Below are 7753 nucleotides of genomic sequence, written 5' to 3' on the forward strand. Positions count from 1 at the left end.
CCTCATATGCGTAATTATCTCTGTTCGTTTTAGGTTTCAATGCTACTTCTTCCTTTCATTTGAAAAAACGTTTTCATGTTTATTTTTCATTGTTTTCTTATAGTAGTGCTAGAGAACCCTGCGCCCTTTTCATTGAATTTTTCTTCCCTCATGACAGATTCCTCCAAGGAAAGATCCTCCAACATAGCCCCCTCTCCTCAGCCCCACCCACAAACAAAATAAAATCCCCCTGAAAACGTCTGTACACTTCCCAATAACCATTACTATATGTAAACACTGGTCAAAGTTTGTAACTTGCAGCCCCTCCCCCAGGGATTGTGGGGGAGTAAGTCATCCCCAAAGACATAGTTATTATGGTTTTCGACTATGCTGAACAAAATGGCTATCTCAAAATTTTAATCCGTTGACTTTGGGAAAAAAATGAGCGTGGGAGGGGGCCTAGATGCCCTCCAATTTTTTTGGTCACTTAAAAAGGGCACTAGAGCTTTTCATTTCCGTTAGAATGAGCCCTCTTGCGACATTCTAGGACCACTTGGTCGATACGATGACCCCTGGGGAAAAGAAAAAAAAAAAAAAAAAATAAACACGCACCCGTGATTTGTCTTCTGGCAAAAAATACAAAATTCCACATTTTTGTAGATAGGAGCTTGAAACTTCTAAAGTAGGGTTCTCTGATACGCTGAATCTGATGGTGTCATTTTCGTTAAGATCCTACGACTTTTAGGGGGTGTTTCGCCCTATTCTTAAATAAGGCAAATTTTCTCAGGCTCGTAACTTTTGATGGGTAAGACTAAACTTGATTAAACTTATATATTTAAAATCAGCATTAAAATGCGATTCTTTTGATGTAGCTATTGATATCAAGATTCAATTTTTTAGAGTTTTGGTTACTATTGAGCCGGGTCGCTCCTTACTACAGTTCGTTACCACGAACTGCTTGATAGATAACTCATAATTACCCTAAATCCTTTAAACACTTTTGAATAGCTGTAAACGCTTTTGAAGACTTATAAATGCCTTAGAACGATTATAAGCTCTTTTAATAGTCTGTAACTGTTTTATATCGTTAGTGAACACTTTAGATCACTCATAATCACTTATAAATGCTCTTGATCACTTAGAAAGGTTTCAGATTAAGATGATTAAAAAAAATTAAATACATTAAAACGCTTTAAAAAGACTTATACTCACCTCTAAGCACTTTATATTACACATAAACGACTTCAAATCTTACTTTTTTTTCACACATGTATAAACAATTTAGATTGCCTATAAAAACTTAAATCACTTATAAACGCTTCAGAACAAATATAAATACTTTAGAACAAAAATAAATCTTTTAGATTACTTATAAACAATTGAGATCAGTGATGAACGTTTAGTTTCCTTATAAATGCATTATATTACTTGCAAATTCATTAGATCTCTTTTGAAAAAGAGACAGACAAACATTTTGAGGGGGGTCAAAACCCCTTCACCTACCAATTTGCTCCCTCAAACCTGCTTGCCCTCTCAAACCCCTTTGCCCCATTTGGTAAGTATGCAGCCTAACTGGCGATCCCAAGTTTTGGAATTTGAATATATGATCTCAATTTTTTCAAATGTGAAACATTAGTATTAATTTGGTAGCCCTAAACAGGGCTATTGATTACAAAAGTTTAAAACATGGCAAATTACTAACAAAAAACAACAAGTGATTTTCCAGTTCAGGAGCACGAAATTTTGATCCTTTCTTCTGCCTGAAAAGAATTGTATACAACATTTAAGTCTACTTACCTTGAAAAAACTTGTTTTTTTTATAGTCTCTTATCTTTTTTAAATATTACAGGAAATCGGGCTCCTTCTCTATGAAAAATTCCTTTCCTTTACGAAAAAATTCTTCCATTAGAAGATCCACCTGTGTGGCTTTTTTTCAAAAAAAGGCTTTTTGTTGGCAAGGATTTTTTTTCTTTTTAATCAGGTAAATTCGTTATAGGCAAGTCAAGTGTCAGCAAAGAAAATAAAAGTGCAATATATCTCTTTCCCAAAAGAAATCCTCTACTCTATATCTTCTACAGTTTGATTCTTAGAGTAAATCCAGATTAAAAGTCGGTTCATCTTTCAAAAAAAAAACAACAATTTATCTTTCAAATTGTGTTGAACTATCTCAATAGATCCCCCATTAGCCTTATAGCAGTACCTTTGTCTCTAAAATTTCGTTCTCTTTCGTCTCCGACTTTTGAATAAATATTCTAAACGTTGGAGTTCCTAGCATACACTAAATATAATAAAAAAATATAACAAAGTAATGCAATAAAACATTTATATGAAATAATGGCATGTAGAACATTGTCGTAAAAATGAATGTTTTGAGTCTATGTCATATTCCATTTATTCCATTTAGGATCACACACAACTTTTAACAACCTCACCATACTTTTCGTCATTGCTATTATTGTGTTAAATGAGTGTATGTTTGGGTTAACAATCGATGGTACTAGTAACGTTCGCCGGTGCTTTTTTTTCCATCAATTCATCTTTACATTTCTCGGTGATATTGATTGTCAATGACCTTTTATTTTACCTGCGATTTCACTGTCAATTACGACATTATTTTTAAACAGATTGCAGTATCGGCATCGGGATAAGGTATGCGTTTTGATTTTAGTGCTGCATTAGGTTTATCTTCTTCCTTTCTTCTTTTGAATACTAATGCCAAAGAGACGGAAATATAATCTATCAACAGGTAATGTGTTACCAGCAGCAGTAGCAAGAGGCCGACCTTCTTCATCAGCTAAAAGTTTTAGGTTCACATTCCCTGTAAGCACTATCGTCTCTGAAAATGTTATTCTCCCATATCCAACATCATTAGTGTTGATTTTTTGGTATTTCAAATGAATTTAACACCTTACTGCTATTGCAACGCATGCAATCATTTCCGATAATATCCCCGTTAATGCTTGTTTGGCAAATATTTCTTTTTGTGGACATTCAATGTTACGATAATTTTATCGTTCACCCCTGCACCCCTTGACACTAGTAACCTACATAAATCCAAGTGACTGTTCTGTGGAGCAGCATGTGAAAGAGTTGAGTTACTAGAATCTGAAACATCTATTGTAGCGCCATTTGAAATCAATAGCTGACAGGCTTGAAGTTTTCCAGAAAAGCACAATAATGTAGAGGTGTTTCATTTATAAAATCTATGGCATCTATTGTAGCACCCTTTGAGATCAAAAGCTGACAAATATCTAGACTTTTAGTTGCAACAGATATATGTAAGAGCGTTTCTTTCCAAAAATTTATGGCACCTATTTTTGCACCCTTTGAAATTAATAGCTGACAAATAACTAGATTTCCAGTTTCAACAGCTATATTTCTCAGAATTTATTGTTTCTTAAGATAGTTGTTTTCTTAAGAATAGTTTGTTCCTAAGAATTTATTGCATCTATTGCACCGCCCTTGGAAATCAATAGCTGACAAATATCTGGTTTTCAATGTTCAACACCTGTATGTAAAGGCGTTTTTTTCCAAAAATCAATGGCATCTATTGGATTACCCTTTGAAATCAGTAGCTGAGAAATATCTAGATTTCCAGTCGTAATACCAATATCTAAAGGCGTTTCTTTCAAAGATTTTATGGCATCCATTACATCAGCCTTTGAAATCAATAGCTGACAAATATCTAGATTTCCAGTCGTAACAGCTATATGTAAAGTCGTTTTTTCCCCAAAATCAATGGTATCTATTGCAACACCCTTCGAAACAATAGCTGACAAATATCTAGATTTCTAGTCTCAACAGCTATATGTAAGGGTGTTTCTTTCTTAGAAATTATGGCATCTATTGCAGCACCCTTTGAAATCAATAGCTGATAAATATCTAGAGACAAGTATCTAGATTTCCAGTCGAAACAGCTATATGTAATGGTGTTTCTTTCATAAAATTTATGGCATCTATTGCAGGACCCTTTGAAATCAATAGCTGACAAATACCTATATTTTTAGTCGCAACAGCTATATGTAAAGGTGTTTATTTCAAAGATTTTATGGCATCCATTACATCGCCCTTTGAAATCGATAGCTGACAAATGTCTAGATTCTCAGTCACAACAGCTATATGTAAAGGTGTTTGTTTCCAAGATTTAATGTCATCTATTGCAGAACCCTTTGAAATTAATAGCTGACATATATTCAGATTTCCATTTACAACAGCTATATGTAAAGGTGTTTGATTAGAAATATTTCTGGCATCTACTCTAGCACCCTTTGAAATTAGTAGTTGACAAAGACCTAAATTTTCGGTCTCAATAGCTATATGTAAAGGTGTTTGTCTCCAAGAATTTATGGCATCTATTGCTGCACCGTTTGAAACCAATAGCTGACAAATAGCTGATATGATGATATGTTATAGATTTATTGCCTGCTAAAACTGTACAAATACAATAGGGGGTAGAGTACGAATAAAAAAAGAGAAAAAGGTAGCAAATTACAATTTAACAAAAAAAAATATACAACAGAATGAATAATTCAAAATTCGAGCATTCAATAAGAAAAGAAAAAGGCAGCAAAATACAGTTTAACTCAAATATATCAACATATTTAATACACATAGGGACAGCAATATCTGGATCTATCAGACCAAATCTTTTAATCAAATACTGGTTACTGGTCCACGGTGGTAGCCCAAGAAAATACTTACCATATTTAAAACAAATAATACGCAGCTTTTTCTTATCTATCTGAGTGAAACATTTCCAAAGCGAGATATGAATACAAAATGTGGCAGAACAAATAGATTTTATAACTGGGCTAGAATATGACGATTAAATCTTGTCTCATTTGGGACAAGCCTTCCATATGCACTACGAACTTTCCTGAAGGTGCCATCAATAGCAAGTTCACGCGTAACCTTGAGCGATGTACCAATTCAGACTCCAAGGTAAGTAATAATTGAACTGGTTTGACCTCAGTACCTTTCAGAATGACAAATACGTCACCGGTTGGCACATTATAGTTTAAAAACAGCAGTTCCGTTTTCGTTGGGTTAAACGAATGGCCGATACGAGAATATTCACCCGTTAAAGCACTGAAACAACTTTTTATTCCTTGTAGACTCCTACTAATATTTCAAACATCATCTGTATAGCTAATGAGCGACACATCCATCCCATAAAGAATACAAGTTGTTGGGGCTTTATATTGTGCATCAACAGCAGAGCTATTGAACAAATCTGGCGAGTTCACAGCCCCTTGCCTTATACCCTTCTTTACGGGTATATCAGACTCAACAAGTACATCACAATTTTTCATTTGGGCACTTTATTTTAACTCAAAGTGAACTACACATTGAGTCAAAGGGCTTTAAAACACATGCTTGGACTCCTCTTTGTGCTACCAAAAGCAGAATCTACTCATAAATGAATGAATCGAAAGCACGAGTTTTTTTTTTTTTTTTTTTTTTTTTTACAGTCAAAAACTTTTAATTGGCTCGGAAAAAAAAATAATGCAGCTTTAATACCTAAGATTCTTTTGCTCTAGCTGCAGCACGCTTAGAAGTTAAAGCTTGGAAGCCAGCCTTGATACACAACAGCGAGAATTGCAGGCCTCGCATTGGAAAAAGTGAAGGCCACTATCTTTCTGAAGTGTTGTATTCATAGATCGACAAGTCTTGCAGCTGACATACTCTTTTACGTATCAACGTAACAAATTTTCAACTTGTTTCTGTGTGAATTTACCTTTAATAATAAGCTGATTAGTTCCATCAATGGAGCCTTGAGTCCCCAACTCAGCCAATAAAAAATCCAAAACATGTTTTTGCAATCGATGCAGTGATTTGCATATGTCTGAAAAATTGACAAAGGATGTTTTTTTTTGCCCCCACTCGGACAACCTGGGGTGGTTTCATCATCACCTTCTTCTTTTCGCCAGTTACCATCTCAGGATTCTTCTCTTTTAAATTTTTGTATAATCACTCTAGCAAATCGTCATAGGTATACTCTTTTTCTTCAGTGGTAATAATGGTTTCAACGCCTCCTTGCTCTGATCCCTCAATATCTTCAAGTACGGCTTTCAAATCCTTTTTGCTCTTCTTTGCCTTCTTCTTCATTTTACTGTAGTCTAGATTTAAGTCCATATCAGCAGTCTAGGGGACATCCTCATTTCTTTTATCTGATTTACCCCTATTATCTTTGACGTATATTGCTGCACCATTTCAAATTAATATCTGACAAACATCTAGGTTTCCTTTTTCAGCTGTATAGTGTAAAGGCGTACAACTTATGGAGTCTAAGGCATCGGCATTGGCACTAGGCTCAACATTCCTACCTTTGTGCTCTTTGTTAGGTGAACGTTTATTTTGCGTTGATTGTTTATGCTATTGTTACGTTGATGCGTTGAACGTTTATTTTGCGTCCCAGGGACGTATTGTGGTTTGTGATAGCCAATTTTGACTCTGGAATTGACTTGTGATGAAGATAAAAGTACGATTGTGTTCCTTGTGTATCTTTCGTAGCCCTTTAAGTGCGTTTTATCATTGATTGGAAAAAAGATTATATTCCAAAGCTTTGACTTTACACAAAGTGAGTCCAATAATTTTATGAATGTTTGTGATAATATACCAATAATCTGATGTTTTACTGTGTATCTATGTGATAATAAACCAATGATCTAATGATTTTGTACTAATTTTGCCTGCGGGTTAGGGTCGTTATTAACTAATGCATCATTCCATCCAACAGATGCATAGCCTAAGGATTGGGGCACAATTTTAAGACAATAACTCTATTGCGCCAAAAAGAACCTCTAAATGAATCGAAATGCTGGCATTAAAACGCCTTGGGTCACAGAGTGTCATTATAAAGTAATCAGAGGTCTGACTCAGTAAAATTGTGGGATACAGAAATTGCAGCACACACACGGATAGTGCTCGAACTAACACAGGAGAAATCAAGCCAGTGGATGTCCTTGTCATTAATTTTACCCATATTATTGCACAGGAAAGTAAGCACGGTCTAGCATTTTGTGCAGATAGTGCGCGGTAATTTGTGTAAAGTCTATATAGTTCCACTCGGGGTAGTGGTTTCTGGCAATTCTACTAAAGACGTTTTTCCTTGACAGAATTGCGGCCCATACACTTCTAATTGTTTGTCGGAAACATGTTTGAAACATGATTTTGTGTCACACAGTCAAGTCACAAGTTGGATATCGCGGAAATCCCGTTTTGTCTATTTTTTTAACGGTAAATTCAAATGTCTGAAAATAAAAATTATGTTCATGTAAAATCTCCATAAAGGAACTCCAGGCTTACATCCTTACCATTCTTTACAAAATAACATCCTCAGTTTTTTGTTTGTATGCTTGAAAAAGTAGATAATTTTATTATTTAGACACTATTTTCCTACTCAATTTGAATTTCCGCCAAAATCGAGCCACGAAATCGAAAATCACCTCCCCAGTTGTTTGTCGAATTTGATTCATAAAGTGAGCCATGAATATATTGTTGGTCGCGGAAAAGCACTTATGGGGTAGCACGAACGACCGTGGAAACACTCTTGTCGAGCCACAATTCCACAACAAACAAACTATTTGTTGGAGCATGGAAAAACGTCTTAAATGCTGCCTCAAATAATCTCTACACTGAAACTGAACTTCCTCAGGCTAGGAACGAATTGGAAGGTAGATAATGAATAGAATATTTTATGAATAATGAAAGGACCTGAATAGTCGTGAGTATTTTTATAGGCATTTTCCGTGACACAGTTGTGGGCCACACT

The 7753-nt window shown here is 35.1% G+C and overlaps 1 protein-coding gene and 1 pseudogene across 1 annotated transcript in view; one reads left to right on the top strand and one right to left on the bottom strand.

Moving 5' to 3' along the window:
• Positions 1-7753, top strand: part of LOC136032033 (phosphatidate cytidylyltransferase, photoreceptor-specific-like) — a 239841-nt gene that overhangs the window by 184042 nt on the left and 48046 nt on the right. The window lies entirely within an intron of this gene.
• On the bottom strand, positions 5500-6113 carry LOC136032495 (eukaryotic translation initiation factor 2 subunit 2-like; annotated as a pseudogene).

Source organism: Artemia franciscana, chromosome 10 (genome assembly GCF_032884065.1).
Source record: "Artemia franciscana chromosome 10, ASM3288406v1, whole genome shotgun sequence".
Taxonomy (NCBI): domain Eukaryota; kingdom Metazoa; phylum Arthropoda; class Branchiopoda; order Anostraca; family Artemiidae; genus Artemia; species Artemia franciscana.